Below are 26,469 nucleotides of genomic sequence, written 5' to 3' on the forward strand. Positions count from 1 at the left end.
GTATACTAAGAAATACCTTCTGAAAGCTTTATCGTAGTAACTAATATACTTTAGACTAAAAATATCTAAAAAAACTAACATACAATCTAACACACCTTAGTAAAACAATTCGTATTTCAAACATACTAAACACAAAACCAAACACCACTAGAATTTCTCCTACATTTTAACCAAACAATTAAACTTTAATAACATCCTTACGTACTCTAAAACAATTCCAATTATTTTTTAAAATTTAATTGTAGGTGAGTGCTTTTATTTGGATATTGGTGTTTGGATTGTTTGGGTTAGATGATTTAAAAAATGGGATTTTTATAGCAAATTAATCAGCTGAGAAGGCGGCACTCTGCAAACAGAACTGACTGAAAATGAATGGGACAGAAATCAGTAACTCTGAAATTTTATTTGCTGTCAAATACATCCCACCCAGCCAGCCCCACACAATCCCCATCCCACCACTCCCAATTGAGATCCCACTGCTCCCAATCCCTTTCCAACCCCATCTCACCCTGGTGGTTGTGGAATTGAGTGAGTTTAGCCTGGGATTGAGTTTTTTGAGGAGGGAACAAGCAATTTGAGGAGGGATTGAGCCTTTAGGGGTTAAAATTCAGTTGTTTCAATGGGATTTGAGTGGTTTTGAGGTGACAGATCCCTCTTGGCTTTTGGAGGGCAAAGAGAGGAAGAACAGAAAAAAATTAAAGCCAAACCAAAAGGACAATCAGGCAGGTGTGTTCCCAACACGGATCACAGGGAATGTGGGTCACCAGGGCTGTGCCCAGCGTGGGTCCTGCAGTGGGGGATGGAGCTGGAGCAGCGCACGAAGCTCTTCCCGCACTCGGGGCACTCACAGGGCTTCCCTCACCGGTGCCTCCGTTGGTGTCGGGTCAAGTGGGAGCTGCAGGAGAAGCTCTTCCCACACTGGGGACACTCGTAAGGCCTCTCCCCAGTGTGGATGCGCCGGTGCCTGACAAGGTGGGAGTTGTGCCTGAATCCCTTCCCGCAGTCGGGGCAGCAGAAGGGCCTCTCCTCTGTGTGACTCTGATAGTGCCGGAAAAGATGGAAGCGGATCCGAAATCCCTTCCCACACTTGGAACACTCATAGGGCCTCTCCCCAGAGTGGATCTTTTGGTGGACAATCAGGCTGGAATGCTGGCTGAAGCTTTTCCCACACTCCCCACACTTGTAGGGCCGTTCCCCAGGGTGGGTCCTCCGGTGGCTGATCAGGTGGGAGCTCTGCCTGAAGCTTTTCCCACATTCCTCACACTCGTGGGGCCTCTCCCCAGTGTGGATGAGCCGGTGCCTGATGAGGGTGGAGTTGCGCCTGAAGCCCTGCCCGCAGTCAGGGCAGCGGAAGGGCCTCTCCTCTGTGTGCGTGCGCTGGTGCACGAGGAGATGGGAGCTGGTCTGAAACCTCTTCCTGCACTGATCACACTCGTAGGGCCTCTCCTCAGTGTGGCTCCTCCGGTGCACGATCAGGTGGGAGCTCCACCTGAAGCTCTTCCCACACTCCTCACACTTGTGGGGCTTCTCCCCATCAGGAACCTCCTCATGGACCACCAGCTCCGAGCTCTGGCTCCATCTCCGGCCGCCTTCCCGGCCCAGGCTGGCTCTTTCCCCCTCAGATCCCCGCCATCTGCGTTTGCAGCCCCTCCTCGTGCAGCATCTCCGGGGCTTTTCCTCCCCGTTGGGTTCCTGCGCCATGGAGCCGCTCAAAACGGCCTCTGCCATGAGGTTCTGCCGCGGGGATTTGTCCTCCCTGCTCTCCATCCTCAGCTCCTGCTCTGGGGGAGGAAGGACAAGGACAGGATGGCATTTGCCTCCGGGCCACAGGCAAGGGCAAGGAGATGCCCCCAGGCTGTCCTGCAGCTGGGGTGGTGCTGGGCTGGGAGATGGAGCAGGAGAGAGGGGGAAAGGGGCACTGACTTCCTCGTCCCCTGCCTCAGTGTCCAGGGACATATTCCTCTCTCTCACTGCCTCACAAGAAGTGGCAATGGGAAATCCTGGTTTGGGGAAAACAAGGGATGAGCACATTGACTTTGAAAGTCTTTCCACCCAAGTCCCTCTCTACAAGTTACCGGGCATCTGGGCTCCAGAAAAACCTCCCAAACACCAAGATTCAGCCTTGAAAAAGCCTCCCAGGAATTCCCTGGCCCTGCTCCCTCCTCTCTGCTCTTTGGGAGTTCCCCCTGTCCCAGCTGCTGGGGTCATGCTTGCATTGGAGGTCCCCCTTCTCCTCGGTGCCCGCCCTCCCCAGCCTGCTGGCAGTCCCAGCAATCCTAAAAGCTGCCCCCTCTTCGGTCTGCCCATTCAGGGGTGCCGGGGCTTTTTGGGCTCCCTTTTGGGCTCCCTTCTCCCCTCATTCTCTGCTCTGGGCTGCAGGGGCTCCAAGGAGTCCCCCCTGCCCCTCTCCAGCCTCTGCAGGCTCCCGCCCATGGCGGCGCTCCCCCCTCTCTGGGCTCCCCACTTTGGGCTCCTGGGGGACACAGGGCTCTGCTCCTCCAGGCTGACTCTGCCGCCAGCCGCCACCGCCACCCCCCGATGTCCCCCCAAGGGGCTTTTTCTTCCCTGCCTTGGAGTTCTTCATTCTCCAAACATCCCCCCAAAAAATCCCAACCCAGGCACTCCCCAGAATATTTGGGCTGAGCTCCACCTCCCTGGGCACCTCCAGACTTCCTATGTGCCTGACCCTGGGACGACCTGGAACACCTTGGACCCCCATTCCAGCCTTTCCTGCCCCCAGCCCCACCCTTCTGCAAAACCAGACACGCCCTGAACTCCCCCTTCCTGAACATCCTGGGTGTCCCTATGCCATGTCCCACCTTTTTTGGGAAACCCTGGACTCCCCTTTCCTGGGCTCCAGGCCCCCTGGAACTCCCTTCTGCCTCTCCATGTCCCTGCCCCCCATTTCCGTGACCCTGAGCCCCTCCTGCAACCCATTCCTGAGACCCGAGACCCCCTTTTACCTCATTGCCCAGAACTGAGACCCCCCTGCACCCCCTTATCTGGCACCAACTCAACTTTCCCCGGCCCCCGCCTCTCCCAGCACCCAGCCCCACCCTTTTCCCTGACCTGGGATCCCTGGGCCCCCATTCCTGCATTTTCCAGCCCCCAGACCCTCCTTTTTTCACTCCCAGGACATCCCGGTACCCCCTTTCCTGGGCACAGGATTCCCTGCACACCCCATCCCAGCTCTCCCAGTCCCTGCACCCCCTTTCCTTGACTCTGAGCCCCTGAACCTCCTTCCCAGCTCGGCCAGCCCTTCAAGTCCCCCTTTCCTTGGCCTCTTGACCCCCCTGGATCCCCAGTCTCTCACATTCAGCCGCCCAGCTCCCCCGATCTCGCTGTCCCCCCAGTTCTGCACTCCCTGCAGTACCTGGCAGTGGCGCTGTCGCAGCCCGGCCCTGTCGCCGCGTCCTCTCAGTGCCCATTCGGGCCCTGCCCGACCAGCCCGACACGGTCGACTGCGGGGGACACTCCCCTGTGCCCGGGCTACAGGAGAGCCGCCGGGGCTGCCAGCCCTAAACCACAGGAGCAGCTGGCAGACGCTGCTGCAGAAAGAAAGGGCCCACTCTGGGCAGGGTAAAGCCAAGATTTATTTCAGGGCTCAGGGCAGCTCTGACCCTCAGGGCAACCTGCTGCACACAGCACACACTCAGCCCCTGCACCAGCTTGGAAAGGGGGGCGCAAACAAGGCAAAGATACATCCAACAACCAATGGGGGAAACGGGGGGTTTGCAAACCGGGCAGATGGACATGAAGGATCACAAATGAGGAAGCACCTTAAGGGAGGGCCCTGACCTCTGCCCAATCACTCCACGCCCCTGTGGGAAGATTCTGGAAAGAGGGGAAGGGAGGCCGAGGGATTGACAGGGGCCCAGAGAGGAGACTGGGGAATGGCTCTGCAGCCACAGGGAGGATTGACATGGGGGAGGAGGGAAGGCACTTGGGGCAAAGCATTTTCAGGAAAGAAGCGGGGCTACATCAGGGAACCATTGCAAACTGAGAACAAGGAGAATAAAACACAATACAACACGGCCCGGGGTCCCCCAGTCCTTGATTGTGGGGGACGTGGACGGGACCCCTGCGAGCGCTGGGGCAGCGAGCGGGGCCGGATGGAGCCGCAGAGAGCGGGGATGGTGGGGGGAACTGAGCTGGGATATTGGGATAGCCAGGGCTGGGACATTGGGATAGCCAGAACTGGGATATTGGGATAGCCAGGGCTGGGACATTGGGATAGCCAGAGCTGGGATGTTGGGATGGCCAGGGCTGGGATATTGGGATAGCCAGGGTTGGGATATTGGGATAGGCAGGGCTGGGATATTGGGATAGCCAGGGCTGGGATATTGGGATAGCCAGGGTTGGGATATTGGGATAGGCAGGGCTGGGATATTGGGATAGCCAGAGCTGGGATATTGGGATAGGCAGGGCTGGGATATTGGGATAGCCAGGGCTGGGATATTGGGATAGCCAGGGTTGGGATATTGGGATAGCCAGGGCTGGGATATTGGGATAGCCAGCCCCGGCTCAAGGACAGGAACGGGCCCATGGCCGACAGTACCCTGGAGACGGGGCCGGTACAACCAGAGCAGGGGAGACTGGGGGGAGCTGGGGGCTGGGCTGGGATCTGTGGGAATGGAGGACTCTGAGGGGCTGGGATGGGATCTCTATGGCTACGAGGGGTGGGATTTCATCTCCTTCCAGCTGGGACCCAGGAGCTTTGCAGTGTCCGACGGTGCCACCTGGATCACCTGGAGGTGCTGGGAATGCAAAGGGATCATGGTGGAGCAGATGAAGCATTATCTGGGACACAGCTGTGTGGAAGAGCTCCCAAAATCCATCAGACATGGTCGGGAGGCTCTGGAGCACAAAGGTGGGTGTGGGAAGAGGAGGGGAGTTCCTGTGGGAATGTGGGATTCAGGAATGAGGGCCTTGGGAATGCAGAAATTGCCATGGAATTTCCATGGCCGGATCTCTCTCATCCCAGCCAGGTGAGAATTCCATGGATGGATCTCCCCCTAACCCATTGCCCTGGGAATTCCATGGGGAAATTATTTGAATGGATGACCAATGCAATGCCAGCAGTGCAATTGGGAAATACAAAGCTGTGTTTTGTGTCAGGTTCCTAGAGGCAACGTGTGTATTTGTGATTGTGTGGAAACTGACCATGGGACAGTTATGAAGACAAATTCTAATAAATAACTGAGGAGGTAAAGCATGGAAGAAGGCCTTTGAACCTATCCTTTGTTCACAATTACCCTTTGTAAGTCTTCAGTTGATTTAGGATCATTTGAATTAAAGCTTTAAGGATGTTTCTCTTTGACAGGAACTTTCTGCTTGTAGCTAAGCCTTAAAGAGTTTTGCAATAATAACCTTTTGAAGTATAATTTTAGAATATTGCTCGTAGTAAGGATCTTTGAAACCATAGCTTTAGAATATATAAAAAGGAAACGTGCTTATCTCGATACATTAAAAAAACAGTGAAAAGCAGCTTAAGAAAGGAAGATGAACATCTACTCAAGGATTGATGATTTCGACCAAGAGAAGCTGGACATCACTGTTATGAGATTTGGAATTAGAAGGTGGACCCATCTGGAATCTGGACCTCACCAGCTGGGAGACTTCTTTCTTCTTTCGGAAGCCGGACCCCACCATCTGGGGATACTCCTTTCTGGGATACATCCTGAGAAAAACTAAATCATAATAGTGTATAGAATTGTGACGTAAAAATTTGGAACGGAAACTGCTGAGAAAGCTTATGAGTACCCCTATCAATGCCTGTAAGCCTCAACTATCGGTGTGCAGCTGGAGGGAAAACTTCCCCCCCTGTACCCAGCCTGTATTGCTCATACTTTACCATATGAATTAATAAATTGATTGCTGCTTGAATATTGGCCTAGTCAAGCTTCTCATTTGTAACACAATGAGCCCTCATCCCTGCTGGGATTGCATGGGACATGGATGCCAATGCTGTGCCCAGGCCGGCTCTGCTGTGCCCGTGGCAGCGCCAGGAGAGTGCCCTGTGCCTGCCCTGAGCCCAGCAGGAGCCTTTCCTTGGCTGTTGTGTGCCTTGCCCGGGGCAGGAGGGCACTGCCAGAGCGGCTTTGGTGGCCCCGGGCACCCGGCCGGGCTGCAGCCGCTGCAGGGGCTCCTGGGGAATGTTGCAGAGCAAAGCTGAAAGCAAACAACAGTTTCTGGAGGGGATTCTGCCCCTGGGCCTGTGCTGGGAGCCCAAGGGCAACAGCCCCAGGTGCTGGAGCTCAGTGTCCCTCGGCCAGGCCGTGTTCCCTGGCTCTGCCCTGTCCCTCTCCCTGTCCCCTGTCCCTCTCCTGTCCCTGTCCCTGCCTCCTGTCCTTGTCCCTCAGCTCTCCTCTGTCCCTGTCCCCTCTCCCCTGGCTCTGTGAGGTCCAAAGTGGCAGCAGGACCTGGGGCAGCCCTGGGGGGGAACAACCCTGAGCCCTCCAGCTGGGCCAGTTGCCCCAGTTCCCCCAGGGGTGCCCAGGTCACTCCCAGCATGGGCCCTGTGGCTCCCAGTCACTCCCAGTATGATCCCACTATGATCCCAGCATGGTCCCAGGTGTTACCATTCACCCCTAGGATGGTTCCAGCCTCTCCCAGTATGTTTCCAGTCACCCCCTCTTGCAGGTAAACCAGGACTCCTGAACAACTGACCGGTGTGACCAAGCAGAAGCTGTTTATTGTTTACATTACACACACTTTTCTGGATTCTACAAACTGCTAAGATCACACTTCTTGCTTCCTGCCTTTGTCTCGTTCCCTCGTTCTCTGCCTCCATTTCTCAGTCTCTGTGATTGGTCACCGTGCAGGTGTTTCACAGTCCCCTGTTATCCAGTTCCTGCCATCCTGGTGTGCCGTTTCTCAGCTTCTTTGTGCTTATTTTAGCACAGTTTATATCTCAGTCACCTTGATGAATTCCACAGAGCCCTGAGACAATTCTGATAAGAACAGTTGCAGAGGGTATGGCTGGTGCACACTGAGGCCTGAGTTGTTCAAATACATTGCTACAATTCCCCCTTCTTGCACCAGCCAGACCCTCTTTACTGTGTTCCCTACTAAGGGGGTCACCAACTTAATTATGCATGGAATAACACAAAGCAATAAAGTAATGACTACTAATACTAACATAATTCCCTTTACAATATCTTTCAACCATCCAGTTATTGCCAACCCCTTAAAACATTCATCCAACCCTCAGTCATTCACAGTCAATCTCTTCATGTTGTCCTGTAGTTGTTTGAGTTTCCTGTGAATGGATGCAGAATGCTCAGAGAGGTTCATACAACACATTCCTTCCAACTCCTCATACCCGTGCCCATGTGCTAACAACAACAAATCTACAGCAGCTCTATTTTGCAGTGTGCCATGGCTAATACTATCTACACCAGTGAGCATTTGATTTAGAACAGCTGAAGCTGTGTTCAGTTGTTTAGCTGCCCAGCATCCCAACTTATTCAGTGTAGTCAAAGCCTGAGCAGCCACAACACCTGGAGCAAGGAATGATACTGAGATTCGTGCTGGAGCACCCCAAAGCTCTACACGATCATGACAATTAGATCCTAAGCCTGTGATTGCTCTTTTAGTTCTTCTGCTGCGTCCTGCTCTCCAGATAGTCTGATTCAGCATTTGTCACATGCTAGGGGCAAACATGCTTAGTTTTCCTAGGTAACAAGTTCCACCAAAGGGATTACTTGGAATTGCAGGCCAGGCTCTGTCCCCACAGATTAAAAAGACACCAAGTGGAAGCTTTCTTACAGTCTCATTTGCACCAGCACTGCCAGGATAAGTCCAATGTGGCAATATTTGGCCTTGTTCTGATATAATGTAGAATTGGGATTAAGGATGACACTATTATTCTTGGAATGTGGGACTAGAACATTGCTCAAATTGGTTATTTTTGCTTCCAGAAAGTAGTTAAAAAACAAGCAGTAATTTCCAGGAGCTGATCCTAACAGGTCTGGTTCTTGGGGTTCTAGTCCGGTTTCATTCAGGGATTGTGTGTGTTATCATACCTGCTTGGAAGCCTTCACCCTTTGGCTTAATTCCCAGCCTTTTGCATCTGTCCAATTTTGTACCACCTCTGCTGATGTTACACCAATGATTCTCCATGCTTGATCTATTTGCTTCCACGTATGGCTTTCCTCTAGCTCCTACCCACCTTGCAAAACCAGTAAAATCACTCACTGGGATACCAATTAGACCTGTGCGGAAGGGATCTGCGGGCATGGCCAAGGATAAACGAGAGGAATCCACCCCAGCAGCCTTGGCCCAAGTAAGCCACATATTCTGTCAGTGCCATCCTGGTGGGTTAATTTCCTCTGCACTACAGATGTTACCACATACTACAGCCAGTAGAAAAAAATCTCCCAAAACCCCACCTCTCTAATTTAAAGCTGTTCTTCATCTTGCTCATTGGTAAAGAACCCTTCCCCTCTGAGATCAGGGACAAAATCTGAACTAACTGTGCCTCTTGCTCTTTGAGCCCTTCCTCTGTTCCTTCTTTCCTGGTTCCTTTCTTTCCAGCTTCTCTTTCTTTGTTCCCTCTGATCAGGTCTAACTCCCCAGGTCCTAGGGATAAATATTTCCTTACCACACTCAATAGCCTTGATTTTATTCTCTCTCTTTCTGCTCAAGCTTCTGGAGTTCACTACGATACCACTGAATAGCCTGCCCCAATTGCTCTTGATTTTCAAACAAGCTCAGTGCTTCTTGAGCAGCTTCAGGGGAATTTCCTGTTCTTCCTGTCACTTGAGATAACACCACCCAGGTATTGAATTCTTGGCTGTGCCAACAGCTGCACACCCCACACCTTGCAAAGCTTCCTCCCTCAAACTCACACCACCTGTGTGCTCCACACCCACTCATTCTAATCTCACCCAAGGATAACAAAAGCATTTCCAGCTCTGAGGGCAATGGATGTTTTCAGGTGTTGCTGGTTGTAGGTTCATTAGTGGTATTAGGGATCAGAGTGTCCTTTTCTAGCCAGAGATGAACCCACTTTGCTGGTATCCATCAGGGTTCTTTGTCTGTAATGCCACAAACATAACCCCTTCCCCACATCAGTAAATCTGCAGGTCCTTCCCATAACCCTGTCCTAGGACTTTTAAAATAAATTTCTGGCCGATGCTGTACCAATTCAGAATCTTGCTGCAAACCTGAGTAATGTGTTAATGCTGGTGGTTCACTGTGATTGCCTACTAACCATAGAGGATTCATAGCATGGACAGCTTTCAGCACTCTGTCCTGTGGGCTCAGCCCATCCTGCCCCATGTTTTGTTTATCAAGCAGTCCTTTCAGGACCTGATGTGTCCTTTTGATGACAGCTGACGTGTGGAATTCCCTGGAATGCCTGTGATATGCTTCACTCCCCAAGGAGCTGAGAAATCCTGGGTTTGCCAGGCTGTGTATCCTGCCCCGTTGTGTGTTCTGATTTCCTGAGGCAAGCCCATAACAGCAAAGCAGCCTGGCCAGTGTGGAATGCCAAAGCCAGAGCCTTCACTTGTCACAGGAGTGGCCCAAGCCATGGCAGAAAAGGTGTCTGTGGTCACATGAATGCGTTTAAAGCAACCCAAAGAGGCGCAGATGGTCACATCAGTTTGCCACAGCTGCAGGGGCCCTGAACCACTGGGGTTGGCTCCAGGACCCAATCCAGCAATCATAGCCTGGCCCTGTGGACAGCTTGTGACAATTCCCTCAGCATCCTGCAGCCATATTCCAAATTGTTTGGGTAAAACTTTCACACTTTGATGAAAAGCTCGTCAGCCCTTCTGGCTTGGCCAAATTTATTGATGCTGTGAGAAGCAGAGGCCCAGAGTGGTGCCACCAATTGGTCAGCCTTCTCCTTACCTAAGGCCAGGCCTCCCTCCAATCCAGAGTAATTCCAAATATGGGTAATGAAATAATCCTGTTTGTGAGAATTGAGACACTGCCACAGTTGCAAAAAGAGTTGCCACAACCCCTGCTCCTGGATTTCTCTGGAATTCTTCCAGCAGTGCTCGCTTCATGCGCTGGACAACACCACTACATAAAGAGAATCAGAAACAATGTTAAGGGGATCATTTGGCCACTTTTCAAACACTCTGATGAGAGCACGTAGCTCAAGAATCTGTAAGGAATCTCCTGGTGCCTCCAGGATTTCACTGAGTCATTTGCCTTTGTTCTGCCAAGTGAGGCCTGCTCTGGAAGTTTTTCCATTGGCATCAGGCAAGACACCTATTTCTTCATGCGCAACAGCCCATCTTTATTCTTCACAGCTCATATTTCTATGGTTTTCTAAAGGCTTTCTGTTTAATTTTAATTGCTTAGTAGCTTACTGCCACTCAGTTCATTGGTTAGTAGTTGCTCATGCAGGTGTCAGTCAAAACCTTTCCTCTCTAACAATGTTTCCATTCTTGTCTCCTGCATAGAAGATGTGGGTAGAAGTCTTTCTTCTCCCAGGTGCAAATTCCTTTCTCACAGGAACTTGTCAGGCTAGCTGTTAGCTGTACTTAGCCAAAGTAGCAGGCCTGAGCCATCATTTTACAAGGATAACAAGGCTCTTCTTTTATAGGGCTTTACCTGTATGCAACATTGACATATGATTCTTTCAATCTTAAAGAATCATCTTAAATTTCTGTCATGTGAACTTTGACCTTTGTAATATTTGTGTATGATAGATTTGAGTTCAACTCTGTTTTGAATCATGCCTTCATGGAATCATAGACTCATGGAATCATGAAGGCTGGGAAAGCTCTGTGAGACCATGGAGTCCCAGCTGTGCCCGATGCTCACCTTGTCCCCAGCCCAGAGCCCTGAGTGCCACCTGCAGGCCTTCCTGGGACAGCTGCAGGGATGGGCACTGCAAAGCTCCCTGGGCAGCCCCTGCCAAGGCCTGAGCAGCCTTTCCCTGGGGAAATTCCTCCAGGTGTCCACGCTGAGCCTGCCCTGGCCCAGCCTGAGGCCGTTCCCTCTGCTGCTGTGCCTGTTCCTGGGAGCACAGCCTGAACCCCGGCTGTCCCCTCCTGTCAGGGAGTTGTGCAGAGGCAGAAGGGCCCCCTGAGCCTCCTTTTCTCCAGGCTGAGCCCCTTTGCAGCTGCCTCAGCCCCTCCTGGGGCTGCAGCCAGGATGGAATCCTGGTGCTGTACAAAGAGCAGTGTACAGACCTGCCACAGGTGCCTTTGTCAGCACATTTTAAACTTTCCTAGCTACAGAAAGGCTCTGCAGCAAGCACACGAGTCCAGTCAGTAGGGACAGTGCCAATGTCCTTTGGCAATGCATGCGGCCCGGCCCGGCCCGGCCCCGCGCTCGGTGCTGTGGTTGCCTGGTAACCGCGCCCGGGCCCTCAGCGTCTGTGCCGGCGCCGCGGCCTCAGCGCCAGAGCTCGGCCCTGGCTGCTCGTTCGCAGCCTCGGCGCCTTCAGGCGGCTGTACTCGGCCATTGCCATGGCAATTGTTGGCACAGCATTGGTTTCTGTCAGCCAGTGCTGTCAATTGGCGGAGAATTGGTCTCTGTGAGCGACTCCTGAACTCGCAAAGCATTGGTCTTTGCGAGGGACTCCTGAACTCACAGAACATTGGTTTCTGCCAGGGACCCCTGAACTCGCAAAGCATTGGTCTTTGCGAGGGAGTCCTGAATTTCCTTTGAAGGTCAAGATTGACACAAGTTGTACTTTCTGGTTTTGTCCCACCTGCGCCCTGAAAGAGAATGCCAAAGGGAAATAGAGGATGGGATAATGCCAGTCTTCAGTTCAGTGGCATGTACAGCTGAGAGGATGAACAATAGATGGTCTACTGATGGTGCTTTTTTCTTAGTGAAGAAATGGAGCATTTCCTAAATCTACTAGTCTATACATTTTTTCCTATAGTTTTTACTTAAACTGTTTGAAGGTGAATGAGTTCTGTTCAAATTTCAGTGGGTTGTTATGATCTGGTTATTAAAATGATTAAGGAGATGCCCCTGAATTAAGGTGCAAAACGAGGCCATATGCCAAAGTCGATAGTATGGATTTTATGTAACAGTAATTATGTGGAAGTAAAGGAGAAAGAAATAGAAAAGGGGGGGGGGGGGAGGGAGGGGGGCTGGGAAGGGGGGAAGAAAGAGAGTGACAGATTTAGTAGAATAGATCACCATTCCATGGATCCCATCCCATCCCATTCAATCCTCTTCTGGTCTTCTCTGTGGTGAGGTCTCGCAAAATGTAAGACTCCAATGGATGAATGCAGATTTGGGCAAGGTGGGACTGCCCAGGTACCTCCCTGAGGAGGGGCAAGTTTGGCTCTGTCTTTTGCTACTTTCAAATAATAGAAAATCTTTAGTACCATCGTATCCTTTGAGTCTGCCATGAATTGGGTTGTGGATTTTCAGATCTGTTGTGTTACTTTGCATGCCCTGCAGTCATCTGGTGCAAGAGCTCAGGAATGGCTCTGGGGGCACTTTGGGGGTCTTTGATGGGCTATGACACCCCCTGAGCTGCCCCTGATGGGAATGTCCCCTGGATGTGGCCTTCTGGGGGTGGGGGGTTTTAGAGCTGAGCCAGTTTGTGTGAGGGAGGATGGGTGTCCACTGCCCCTTACCAGAGGTTGTGCCACAGACCCAAAATTCCCTCCTGCCCCTCTGTTGATGGGAGGCTTGTGTGCAAACCTGGCCTCAGCAGAGCAGTCTGTGGCTATGACTTGCCCAGCCTGAAGGCAGACAGAGCTGATTTTCAGGACAGCTGCTGGCTTTGGCTTTGGTGTGGATCTTTTTTTCTCCCTTGGCCTTGTTCACTTCTCTGGAGACCTGAGCTAATGGGACAATAGTGTCACCTTTATCTTGTTTCAAGTTCCCTTGTGGGGCTGAACTCACAGTCCCAAGTTCCAGTCAGGAGGCATTTTCAGGGAAGGGTGGGCTTGGGTGCTCTCAGCTTCTTTATAGAGTTTTGTCACAATGGGCAGAAAGTCCTTTATAGCAATATTTAAGCCATTAACCATAACATTCCAGCCTCTCCCAAGTCCAGTGAGGAGCAGCTGAGAGAGCAGGGGTTGTTCAGCCTAAAGAAGAGCAGGTCCACTCAAGATGGTTTTAAGTAATATCTAAGCTACAGCTTTGTCTGTTCTAAGCATTATTAATGTTCAGCTTTTTAGCTCCAGGTTTCAGTATGATCCATCTTTGAATTGCACAAGGTGGCCATCTATTTCAAATCAAGTCTAATTAGAGGCCTAACAATACTAGCTACTTATGCCAAGCAAGCACTTAGCTACTTTCAAATGATATAAAATGTTTAGCAGCATTATATGCCTTGAGTCTGCCATGAATTGGGTTCTGGATTTTCAGAGTTCCATTGTTGCTCCTTCCAGTTTTGTTGAGGCCTTGTCGCTCCTGTGTGATATCCTCCCTTCAGAATGGCTTCTGGATTCCCGAAAAAGACACCAACACCTCGTCTTTTGCTGAGGGAAAGACTGCAGCCTAGCCCTGTGAGTAGCCAGTGGGGCTGTGCTCAGGCTGGCAAGTGCCCTGGTGCCCCTGGTGTCCCTGCCCCTGTTGTCCAGCAGCGCTGGGAAGCTGCAGAGCCCCTGCCCAGCTCTTTGTGCCATGCTGCTGTTGGTGAGGGCTGTCCTGGTGCAGTAGAGAACACTGTGTGATGTTTCAGGGACAGCCCAGTGCCTTGCCTGGCTGTGCCACGGGAGCCAAGTGAAAGCAATGTGCAGCTGAAGCCCTCAGCACGTGCTTCTGTGCCTGCCCTTTGCCACAGGAATTCCTTCTGTCAGGCTGGGCACTGCCCTGTCCTGCTGTGACCAACCTGCCCTTGGGCACCTGGGCTTGTTGGGGGGAGAGCTCAAACTCTGCCCAAAGCCTTGAGAGCCACAGCTGGTCCCAGCCAGAAGAGCTCCCAAAGCAGCTGTTCTCTCTCAGCTCCTGGGTGTCCAGCAAAGCAAGTTATCTGCTGCAGCATGTGCAGAAGAAAATGTCTCAGCACCTGGCTCTGCAAGATGGTGGAAATCTTTCTGTGCTGGGAATTGTGCCCTGATTTTGGCCATGCACTGATGGTGCAGATGACTTGATGCGGTCAGTCAGGTGTCCTGTCTCCATCCTGCTGGTGCTGAGCTGTTTGGCCCTTCCTTGCCACCAGGCACTGCCCCAATGGCCCTGGCCAAAATGCTGGAGCCAGAGAGAAGAGATTCCAGTTGACCCTTGTGAATGATGTGCCTGTACCTGCAGAGCTGCAAATGCTTTGGAAAAGGGGTCAAGGAGGGATGTCAGCAGGGTAGGGACAGGTCTCCTGTCGTCCTGTGTGCACAAGTGGCAAAATCATCATTTGATGTCTTTGCTGCAGATTCCTCGGCTGGTGAAGGTGTGCATGGAGAGCTGCCCTTATTTCCAGCTGGCGTGGCCCAGGGGTGTGTACCACACGGTGCCAGCAGGCACCTCTGCCCCTGTGTGCATCCGCTTCAGCCCCGAGGAGAACAAGGTGAGCCTGGAGGAGCCCAAGCACAGAATTCTCTGCAAAGCCATTGTTTTCCCTGCACTCTGGGTGCAGCCCATTCCACGCTGGGAGCTTGGCTCCAGGCCGTGGGCAGGCAGCCTGCAGCCAGTCCCAGCTTGGCACGGGCTGCCAGGCACTGCAGCCAGGCCTGACAGGCTCTGCTTCCCCTCCCTGCACATCCCTGAGCATTGCCAAGGGAAGATGCACAGGGAACAGTGAAAATGACAGAGGGCTGTTGATAGATGTTGGGCCATCTCTAGGTACAGTGGAAGGGGGTTCATGATGATGGAAAACACTGGAGGAACAAAGAGGTCAGAGAGCTTTCCTCCTTCCCGGCTGGCAAGAGCTTCCCTGCCTCCCCCTGGGCTGGAGCAAGGACGGTGCTTTTTCCCAGCCTCTGCTCTGCAGCCTTGCAGCTGTGCTGTGCCAGAGCACAAGTGAGCATGGTGCAGCTGCAGGGCCAGGGCAGAGGATGTGCTGTGCCCATGAGCCCGGCCTGGCACAGGCACCCTGGGCTCTGGGTGCCCTTGGTCAGCAGGAGGTTGCTGAGCTGCAGGGACTTGGACAGCTGCCTGCAGGAGCTGGTGTAGGGCAGGTGCAAGCTGCAGGCAGAGCTGTGAGCCCAGAGCCCGTGGCAGTGACACTGCTGTGCCTCTGTCTTCATGCCTGTGCCTGTGCTTGCTCTGTCAGCTGGCACCCATTGCGTGCCAAAGGTGCTTTTGCCTGGAGGTTTGAACAGCAGTGCTGAGGCCCTGGCAAGTCTGATCTCAGTGCTGGCATCTGGAGGCTTGTTCATCCAGAACAGTTTAGGCCGTGGCATGGAAGGGAGGAAGTCTTGCAGGGAAACAAAGAGAGGCTCTTTCCAACAGCATCCTGCTGCCTCTTAGCACTGTTCTTCTCCTGACTTGGTTGGAGAGGCAAAGTTAGAGGGGAGTTCTGAGGCACCTGATGTTTCTGCACCAGGCCAGAGGTGCAGGATCTCTTTGGGTCCAGCTGTTGTCTCATCTTCCTTTTGCTGCTTAGAGTCAGTTGAACACTTTGTCCTATTCTCAAACAGTGGGAATATAGAGACCTAAAGAGGAATGTCCTGTGTTCCCTAGTTCCATGTTCCTTAGAAGGAACTTAGGAATTCTTTAACATCATTAAAATGTAGAGTAAAAATTATGGTGGCCTAGGGCAGTTCTTTGTATGACCCAAGTGACACGAGAGCTTAATGCCACAGAGACAGGTTTTGCAAAGTGCACTAGTGCCTTTAAAATGTGACATATTAGTAGAGCTTAGTGTTCATTTTGGGGTGGAATAGTTAAATTGATGCTCTTGAAGGGAGTCAATTTTTTCATCCTGCCATGGGGATGGCACTAAATGCCCTGTGCTGAGGCAGTTTCTTTTCCTGCAGGATTATTCCCACAAGCTCACCTGCATGGCTACAAGGGAAAGGATAGTTGTGCCAATTCGGGCCATTGCTGCCCGAGCTGTCCTGGACTTCCCTGAGCAGCTGGACTTCTCCAGGTGTCCAGTCAAGAGCAGCACCCAGAAGACTGTGCTGCTCTGCAACCCGGGGAACCTGGAAGCTCATTTCCAGCTGAGCACCCAGAGGTGAGGCAGCCCATCTGTTCTTGTGCAAAGGATATCACCTCTGGGTGATAGCAGAGTTGGGAAAGAGCAGCAAAAGGAAGCAGAGCATCAGAGCTGCTGCCCTGCAGCCCTGGCTGGAAGGGAGCAGGATGGATGGCAGCTGCTCTTGCCTTCAGTGTTCTTAGCAGGATGCAGCCTTTGAGCTTTCTCTGTCCCAGCTTTCCTGGAGGCTGCTGGAACATGTTGGCAGCTGGCTTGCACCCTCCTGAGCACAAGCAGCTTCTGAAATGCTTTCTCAGCACTGTCAGCCAAACAGAGCCATTCTCTGGGAGGCCACAGGCACGTGGCTTTCCAGGGATCCCTGCATCAGATGTCCAACATGAGCTGTGCTGGAGGCAGCCAGTGCAGTTCCTGTTCCTGGAGCTGATCTGATTTCCCTTGTCAGCGGAGGGCATCAGTCACCTCTTCTGTTCCATGATGAACCTTTGAAAGCCAGTTTAAAATTTCAAACAGATGATTTAAATCTCTGAATAAGGTTGTGCCCCCTTTTCATTGAGATTTCTTTTTGAATACTCTGAAGTTCCTGTGTTTCCGCTGTTTTTTTCCATTTTGGTTTATGTTCAGTGTTGCCAAAAGATCATGAATTCTTCCTTGGGAACTTCCATGAAGGTCAAGCTCCTCTAATGCCTATCAATATACCACATGCCCATGGGTACTTACACAGCAGCGTGTAGGAAATATGAGACATTTAGTGAATATTTAGAAAGCAATTGGGCTGATTTAGAAGATAAAAGTATAGAATAACTTTTGGAGGGGACCTCTGGCAATCATCTGAGCAGACACACTGCTCAAAGCAAGAGCAGTGTCTGGGGATTGCCAGGTGCCATTGGGAGATCTGGACCTGCCTTTAGATGCCATGCAAGGAAACAAACCTACAAAGGGCCCTAGTTAAAAAGCAGAAGAAAACAACCTATCAAAACCCTCTCCATACCTTATCTTTTTAGCCTGTCAGTAGTGTGGTAGTGCCTGTCAGGGTGCAGTAGTGATTCATTGAAAGGGCAGATCTAAGAGGATAAGAACTATCTTAAGGAACAGCTCACAATTCACAGATAAAATGCCAAAAATTTAGCTTGCCAGCCCCATCTATTGGCACTGGTATTTTCATTTGGTTATTCCAATGTCAGGGATGTCTCCTTCACAGCTCTTCTATCTGTGGGCTCAGGGAACAGCTTAGTGATGTTGGCTGAAATTCAGAGGAGTTAAGTTCAGCTGTAGAGCTTGTGTCCTTGGGTCTTGGGGAGCCAGGTCTGTGTGAGAGATGACTGCTACAGCAGGAACAGAGGAGTCTGGTGGGTACAGCCCAGGGTGGGATGCAGGAGATGCAGGGGCTGATTTGCACTTGGTTTTTCAGTCCTGAAAACTGAGTCCTGAACTTGGCTGGATCCTCTTCTCCTGATAATTTGAAAAGAAGAAGATCCCTTCTTTCTCAGGCAAGCCCTGAAGTCTCCCCCAGGAGTGTTATTGCCATCCTGCCATCTGAGGGCAGGAGCATGTAACATGGGGCAGCAGTGGGAAGGGATTGGCATAGAATGGAATGGGATGGAATGGATTGGAATGTAGTGCTGAAGTGTGGCCAGGGATTCCCTTAACTGGCAGCTTCTCTGTTCCAGTGAAATTTTTGGCAGAAGAATAAGAACAAAATCCTGTGCCTTGCCCAGAGCAGGCACTGATCCCCCCGAGCCCCAGCAGAGAGCTGCAGCAGCCCTGGCATCACCCCTGGAGCACATGCAGGAGCTCTGGGGCTGCTGGGGCCTTGTCTTTCCGCCCCTCTCTCCAAAGCCTCACATCCAGCACATAAGCACTGCTGTCCTAAGGCTTCTCCCTCAGCCAGCAGTGATGTTCTCACCACTGGTAATGGGAACTGGTCAGGCCCATCATTGCAGCAATAGGTCCTTCCTGAGCTGAACCTGAAGCAAGTTCTTCACGGCTGACGCGAACAAAGTTCAGCTTGGCAGATGTTCTCTTTATTTTTGTGTATGATGCATTCATCACCAAAGTCCCCAGAAGACATTTGAAAGTGACCGATTGAGCAGCAGCAAAGCACCAAGGCCAGGAACTTTTGTTTCCTCAGTGGGGCTGTACAAAAGCACAAAGGCCAGCAGCTGCTGGGCAGAAGCACATTTCCCCTGAGCTCTCCCTGAGCATCAAAGCACGGATGAGTCTTGTGTTTGTCAGGCAAGAGCTGTTCACCTGGTGACCAGTACTGATTGCTCCCGTTAAATCCAAAGTGCACCAACACATCTGCATAACTATTTCCAACACATTGCACAGAGTTTCTCTGCTGGGCAAAGCAAACAGTTACCAGCCTGGATGACAACCCACAGTCCCAGACTGCATTGCTGGTAAATATACAGAAACCTCCTGTTCTGCTTCCTTGATGTGCTCCTGTTCATGGTGCTTCATTGAGCTGGGATTGGATCCTTCAGACTGGAAATGGCACCTCCTTTTGGGTTTCCATGTCACTGTATTGCTCTAATCTGCATTTGTACTCTTTCAGAGTTTTGACTGCTCCCTTTCTTAGAGTAGCTTTCATTGAAGTACTGCTAAAATGTGCCCTTTTTAGGCTAAATCAGGATGTTTTCAAGGTAAAACACACCAAAGAACCACACTGCAAATTCAACAGTTATTATTCCTTGGTCTTCAAGGAAAAGTTCCTTCTCCCTGTCTGGTTACTAGGCTGTAATATCCCAGGACAGGTAGTCCTCTAACATTTGCATCTCTTGAGATGAGGTTTATAAGCAGGAAAAGCTTAAGGAAAAGAGAAATTCCTGAGGCAGTCAGTGTCAAGTTGTGCATGCAGATAGGTCTGAAGCCTCTCTGTGCTCTTCACAAACCATTCTCTGATGGGACTGCTGGCAGTGGGACCCTTGAGTCTCATTGCAGAGAGCTGGATGCAGAGTATGGGGGAGCTGAGGCCATTTTACCCACAGGATCTTGTGAGGGCTGGATCTCCTCAGCAGTGGCTCAGTGGCTGTTTCTGACCCTGCCCTGTCTTCTGCTGACTGTGGTTGGTTTGCTCCCTGCTTGCCCAAGTGTGAAAAACACCAATCACTTGTGTTAAAGTTTTAAAAGTTTAACAGTAATAAAATAGTTATAAAAATAGTAATAAAAATTAGAGCAATAAGGATTTGGACAATCAAAGTTAGGACAATAAAGGGACAATATAAAAGCAAGGAATTATGGATATCCAGGTGCTCTGCTCTGCCACAGAACAGTTTTGCTAACAAAGGATTAACTCTTAAAAGCAATAGCCTGTTCCATCTTCATATATCTCATACATGATGCAAACATTCCTTTCAAACCAGAGATTTTTCTGTTTATTGTCATCTTCCCCCCTCATCTTGTAAATCAGTCATCTTGGTCCCCACAAAGTCTGGTTCTCCCCAATAAGGAGGCAATAATTATTCTCTTGGGATTTTGGGTGTCTTGTTGCTGTTATCTCTATGCAAAGAATTTCTTGATTATCTTATCCATTTCTTGAGCTAGTTAGAAAAAGTATCTTACATCACATAGTTTCTATTTTGATATTATGTTATAGCCAAAAACAATATTTAACACTCTACTTAAAAAGGATTCATAGAGTACTACAAAATAACTTTCCAACATAACACATTCAGTATTCATTTTAATATTTGCGAAGAGCCAATCATCTAATATGCCTTTTTCACCCCAAGGGAGCTGAGACGAGCTGCAGTGCAGAAGGAATCTCATGGCCAGGTGTGGCCAGCCCTGATGCCTCTCTTTGTGTTGCAGTCCTTTCTCCGTGGCTCCGGCCGTAGGAGCTCTGGGCGCTGGTGACACCAGGGAGGTGACAGTGGAATTTCACCCGCTGACGACTGGCGACCATTGCGGGTCCCTGCACTGCAGCACAGGTGAGTGCTGGGCCTGCCCAGGCACAGGACAGCTCTGCACCATGGCTCCCTGCTGTCCCATCCCCTCCATTCCCTCCAGAGGTGCCTCTCTGTTCCAGTTCTACCCCAAAGCAAACTGAGAACTCCTTGGTGTTCCGGGGCTTGAGAAAGTGGATCCCATCTAACAGGCTAAGATTTTGGACTCCTGTTTTGCTGGGAGTTGCTGAGTGAAGGAAGGAGGATCCCTGATCCTCCAGTGCCATGTGGCTGTGCCTGGGTGAAGTTTTCTTTTATTCCTGAGCAGTGCTGTACGTGAGGCGAGGGGTTTCCATCAGACTCTCCAATGCAGTAGATTTCTAGCACACCTCTGTCCCACATGCTGCTTCTCCACTGGCTTGTCAGAGACCCTTTTCCTATGTTGCCCTCTACACATATATTTAGTTTCTGTCTAATAACATTCTCAGGCCCTCAAGTTCCTGTTTGGTGACAAATCAAGACAATTTTTTCCTTGTCCCCATTTCCCAGGCAGTTCATGCTGTTGCCAAACTCTCACATCTATTTCCCATTTGATTTCTAGACTGAGCAATCCCATTCAGTCTTCATCTAGAAGCTGCTCTGTGTTAATCTTTCCTTAAATTTATTAATCTTTCCTTTGTCCCTTTTTTATTTAATTGCAAATGCTGCAGCTTGGTTTTTGAGATCAGAACAATATAAAATATTTGAAGAGTGATGTGGCTGTGGCTTTGGACAGGGAGATGATGATGATGATGATGATGATGATGATGATGATGATGATGATGATGATGATGATGATTTTCATGGTGTTCATTTTGTAGTGGTTTGTCATATTGCAGAGCCAGGCTGGTTGTGTTTCCTCACCTATGTCTCCTCCTGCTGTGGGCTGTCACTTGTTCCTCTGGGCCTCCTTTTGCTGCCCACATGCTCCCAGGCATATTTGCTGGTCAGCAGCAAGGGATGCAAGGGATCAGGAGAGACAGGAGTCTGGTGGGATGCCCGGGGAGACCCTGGGCAAGGCAGGACTGAACAGTTACCTCTTAATCCAAAGTTACTGAAGATTTGCACTACACATTTGTTTTTTGGTTTTATTTTTCATATTTTTTCTTTTTTTCCTTTTTTTTTTTTTTTTTTAACAGAGAAATCATCTTAAAAAAGGAATGTACAGCAAAAAGATAAATATTTCTGATAAACAATGAAAATGTAGGCTCCTCCTCTGTTTACTTTTCTCTGGATACCCTGAAATAAAAAAGCTAACAAGTATAAGCAGAGGTGTGAAGTGTTCGCTTTGGACTAAGCTGGATTCCAGCACTGCTGACATCCTGATCCAGTCAAGAGCTGCAGAAATCTTTTGCACATCTTGAATTCTGTGTTTGCAGGCACAGCACCTGCAGTGCTGACGCACCAATGCACATGAATAACTCTGTTATTCCCTCTCAGAATCTGGGCTCTGCCCCAGCACGAGGTGCTGCAGCCCTTTGCTCCTGGTTCCCATGTGGAGCAGCTCCCTTCCTGCTGGCTGAGCTGCTCAGGCAGAGCCCGGCAGCTCCTGGCCCTGCAGGGCTGAGGCTTTTCCCCGTTGCTGGGCACAGACTGATGGAGCAGCACTGCTGAACACAGGGGCACACAGAGGGACCAGGAGCAGCTGCCTTTGGCCACCTGAGGCTCCAAGGCCCAAACTCTGAGCAGCCAGAGCTGGAAGAGACTCGCAGGCTCCCTGGTGGCTGTGCTGCCCCACTTGTGTCCGGCCCAGCTTTGCTTGGGGCAGAGGGAGAACAAGGGGCAGCTCCCTCCCAGCCCAGCCCAGGGACCCCTCCAGCCCCGGGGCTTGGGGCACTGTCAGCACCTGCTGCTCCAGCCACCGCTCCTGCTGGCCCTGACAGCAACACCCAAACTGGGGCTGATCCCGAGGGAGCAGCAGCAGGGCCTGGATCTGATCCCTGACTCTGGGCCAGGGCTGGACAAATGACCCCACAGCAGCAGCAGCAGCAGCAGCACATGGAGCTGACTTTCAATGTCGCCTTGACTTTTTAAGATTTTCTAAGTGTCCTGATGTTTGCATTCTTGTACCAAACTTTCTCACACACTTTCTGTAAACACCTTATTGTTTTGCATTCTTTTATGGAGGAGGAGAAACATGATGGACTGTTTTTTTGTCCTTGGAGAGGTGGCACTTTCACCCTCCAATCCACTGTCATCTTTGGAAATCTATAAATGTTGGAGTAAAAAAATAAACTTCTCCTTTTTCCTGCCTTGAGAGCAACAATGTCTCTGCGTCATGTCGTCTTGTGTCCTATAGTGACATTTCAGCACAGCCCCTGCCACTCTTCCCTCCTGTGTGCAGCGGTGTCACAGCAGCCTGAGGCACCTGGGAGCCCCCAGGGCCAGCAGGGACTTGAGATGACAGCCCTGGGCTCCTGGTGATTGTGCAAGGAAGGGAGCTGGGGACTCCCTGTCCATGGGGAGCTTCCAGATGGAAAAGGCTGCTGTGCCCAGGCAGCTCCAAGGCCACAGCAAGGAGGGTCTCGACCACTGGATCTGTGCCAGTCCCACAGTCCTGGGCAGCAGCCACTGAGCCCTGGGGGAACAGAGGGCACAGCAAGAGGGACAAAACCAGGCAAGGTCAGAGACTGGAGAGAGTCAAGACATGAGAGCAGGAACAGCTGCTCCATTGCACTCTTGGAGAAAGTTCTTGGCTGGTTCAGAGCGCTGAAAGGTGTGAACGGCAGAGAGGAGGCCTCACCAAACAATGCTCCTGTTTCCACACCCTCCCCTCTCTGTGTCCCAGAAGGAATTGGATGGACTGTGTTCTTCTCTCCAAGTCATCTTGTTCAGCATGAGCAGCTAAGCACCAGGAGCTGAAGGAGCTGAAGCCTCAGGCCACAGGAGCTGGGAAAGAGGGGATTTTCTGAGCAAATGAGTGCTGCTAACCTGGACCTAACTGAATTCAGCAGATAGAATCATGGAATCACAGAATCCTTTCTGTTGGAAAAGACCTCTGAGCTCATCCAGTCCAGCTGTTCACCCAGCAGTGCCAAACCCAGCACTAAATCACGTCCCTGAGGTGCCAAGGCCTGGACAACAGCCCTGAGTGAGGCCTGAACAGCAGGCCCTGAGCCAAAGGTGGCCTCTGGATGAACCTTCCAAGCAAAGGCTATCTTTGTATCTGCTCATTAATGAAATATGCATGGTCATTAGCACTGTGATAGATGTAAGCACTCATTAGGGACACATGTATTGATATTTTTGTATTTGCAAGCCAGACAAGGCCATGAAATCTGACATCTGGCCTTGTTTGGGGCTGAAGGATCAAAGTCACCTCCCTTGGTTCCTCCTTGAGCCCTGGCCAGGCTTTGGGAGGAACCCAAGAGGAGGATGAAACCAGATGTTCCCGCACTAGAAGTGCTGTCAGTTTGTTCATTCAGCACTGTCAGAGCTGGGCCCTCTCACAGCGAGGTTGGAGCCTCACCTGTGGCTGGAGGCACCTGCAGGAATTCCCAGTGTCCAGGAGTGGCTCTGCAGCCCTTGGCTGGGACAGCTTCCCCCAGCTGCTGTGTGGATCTGGGGGATGGTGAAGTCTGAGGGTAAATGGTGCTGGATCTTCCTTAATCACTGTAGGCAATCTTTGGTGGTGATGGTTGGGTGCATTGCTGAGCTGCTCCTTTTGTGATCCTTTGCTGCTTTGAGCTGCAGTAAATGACACTGATTCCTTCAGTTGGAGTCTGTGTCTTTGGTGCTGATCCTGCCCACTGGTAAAACAAAACTGGCACAGTCGGGCCAGATCACAGCAAAATGTCTCTTGTTAAATGTAAATGTGAGGAGTCAGTGCCATCAGAAATTCCCAGATGGGAAGCCCTTCCCTGGAGTTGGCTGGCTCTGGAGTGGGCTGAGGTCGCAGCACCGTGTGAGCAGTGGGGCAGTTGGTTAAAAGAGGATGAACCCCTGGATGTCTTAAAATGTATCCAAAAATTGCATACGGAAAAGGAAAAGAACTTGTGGGTTTGGGCAGACAAAGATGAATTTGTTAACAGTACATTGGAAACAGCACCTTCAGAAGGAACAGTTATTGTTGGAATGCTCCCACATGGAGCAACAGAAGAAGGTTTTAATCTTGAGCTCCAATGCATTTGTGCAAGTGAAATATTAATATGATAATTAACTATGTACATATTTATAGTATAATAAGACCATAATATATATATATATTGATATATATCTATTTTATATGTATGTCTATACCTATCTAGCTATATCTATATTTCTATATCAATATCTATATCTACGTATAAAATAGTAATAATGTGAAATAGTGCTGACAATACTAATTTGGCAGCTTTGGCTGCTCAGGGATGTAACATTAAACACTCTACAGAACAGGATTGGCCAGGACCCTAATGTTAGAGGTAAACTTTGTGAGATTGTATACAAGTAAAAAAGGAGGAGGGGATGAAATTGTCTATTTTTACAGGGTTTGCTATAGTGTGATGCAGAGTGCTTTGTGTTACTGTGAAAAATACCATGATTAAGACTGCAGGGTTTTTCATGAACCAGACTATCTTCAAACTGCAGGATTTGTTGAACAGGTGAAGGGGTTGTTAAAAGAACAGTTGAAAACATGAGGAGATGGGAACCTGTCCCCATGGAGAACCCATCTCCCAGATGTGCTCCATGCCCTTAACAGTGGCCCACTGGGGAAATGGAAACTCCTGGCTGTGCACAGCTGCACCCAATTTGCACCTACAACCATGGGCAGTGAGACTTGGACTGCCTGGGAAACTGTTGTGGGTGTGATGGCCCCTGGCAGGGCCAGCCCAGAGGCTGCAGGGCTGGACCTTCATGCATTGGAATTAATTAGGATAAATCAGAAGCAAATGAGAGCTGTCAATACTGAGACAAGAATTCAGATTCCTCCAGGACACTTTGGTTTGGTAACTGCTCGCTTGGAGCTTGGCCTTGCAAAGGGTTCATGTCATGGCAGGAGGAATTGATGCAGAATATCAAAGAGAAACTACAATAATTTTGTTAAACAACACTGAACAAGATTGGATTATTCAACTCCATGACAGGGTAGCACAATAATTGATGTTGCAATTTTAAGAACAATTGTGAATAAAGGAGATCCGCCTCCAATCACCACCGTTTGTGGAGATAAAGGGTTTGGATGCAGCAGTCCTCATAATGGAGCCAGAGTGTGGGCCCAGAGTCCAAAAGACTCTCCCAAGGCACGTGAAGGAAGAGCTCTGGGGAAAGACAGCACTGAATCCTGAAACCTGAGCAGGAGCAATGGGAATATGTCCCTGCAGCCAAGTATTCTGTGTGAGAACAAGGAGATATTACAGGATACTGTTTTACACATCCTGCCAGACCAAACCAAATCTCCTTGTTTGCCCCAACAGCCAGCTGTGCTGGCTGAGTGTGCCAGGAGCAGCCAGGGCTGTGCGTGGGGACACCCCGGAGAGCAGCTCAGAATTTAGAAGAGCGCAGCAAGGAGATCCCTGGCTGTGCCCATGACGGGAACTCAGGGAGAGGGCTCAGCTCATTCCCCTTTCCCATGGACTGCTTTGCCCACAGCCCCACAGGTCCCATGGAAGTTTGGACACCCCATTCCCATGGACACCCCTGCCTGGCAGGAATGCCAAGGGCAGTGCCTGACTCAGCTGCTGCAAATGCCAGAGCCTCCCTGAGAGCAGCAGATAACAGTGACAATATCAGGGCAGGGCAGAAACAATACAAGATGTTGTGGTGCTGTGTCTGAGAGGGCAGGGCTGAGACAGGCGGGCACTCAGGACAGTGTTCCCGTGCCCAGCTGTGCCCGGCACCTCCCACACACCAACAGTGCCCTCCTGCCCCAGCACTGCTCTCTTCAGCCCCCTCTCCTTGCCTGAGCATCTCCCTGGGCCTGGACATTCCCTCCTGAGAGGAGCCTTGTCCCTGCCAGCACTCACAGAGCCCATCCCACCCTGTGTGCCCTGGCCCCGGCCCTACAGAAACCTGCCTGTGTGCCGGGCCCTGGCTGGGGCAGGCTGTGTGTGCAGGTGGGCAAGGGCAGCTCAGGAGAGCCCTGCTGGGCCCTGCAGAGGTGATGCTGCTGCTGTCCAGGGCTGAGGGCCCTTTGGGAGGCTCCCAGCAGAGAGACTGACCAGCCAAAGTTACAATTCTCGACCTCTGTAAGTGTTCAAACATTACTTTGATGATCCTCTGTCTCCCTTTTACCTCAGAATGTTCTGTGATTCTGGGATTACAATTCCTGTTCTACTTCTCTCATCGCCCTGCTGCCTATAATCAAAATAGAAAAAACCTTTTGCAACAGTGTTTAAACAGTAAAGTAAAAACCAGACATTTTTTAGAAGCTTCCAGGTGTCCCAGTGGGGATGGGGCCCACCCGGCCCCTGATTTCAACAATTTATTAAGGTTGTTTAATTTGGATGTTTAATAGGAACATCCAATAGCAGATTGAGTTGTCCCAGTTGCATACCCCAGGGTCAACCCATTGGAGTAGGTCCAAGGGCTTCT

General features: G+C 50.7%; 1 pseudogene; it reads right to left on the bottom strand.

Moving 5' to 3' along the window:
- Positions 1 to 26,469, bottom strand: part of LOC135305609 (zinc finger protein 850-like) — a 398,104-nt pseudogene that overhangs the window by 246,458 nt on the left and 125,177 nt on the right.

This window comes from Passer domesticus, chromosome 8 (genome assembly GCF_036417665.1).
Source record: "Passer domesticus isolate bPasDom1 chromosome 8, bPasDom1.hap1, whole genome shotgun sequence".
Classification (NCBI taxonomy): domain Eukaryota; kingdom Metazoa; phylum Chordata; class Aves; order Passeriformes; family Passeridae; genus Passer; species Passer domesticus.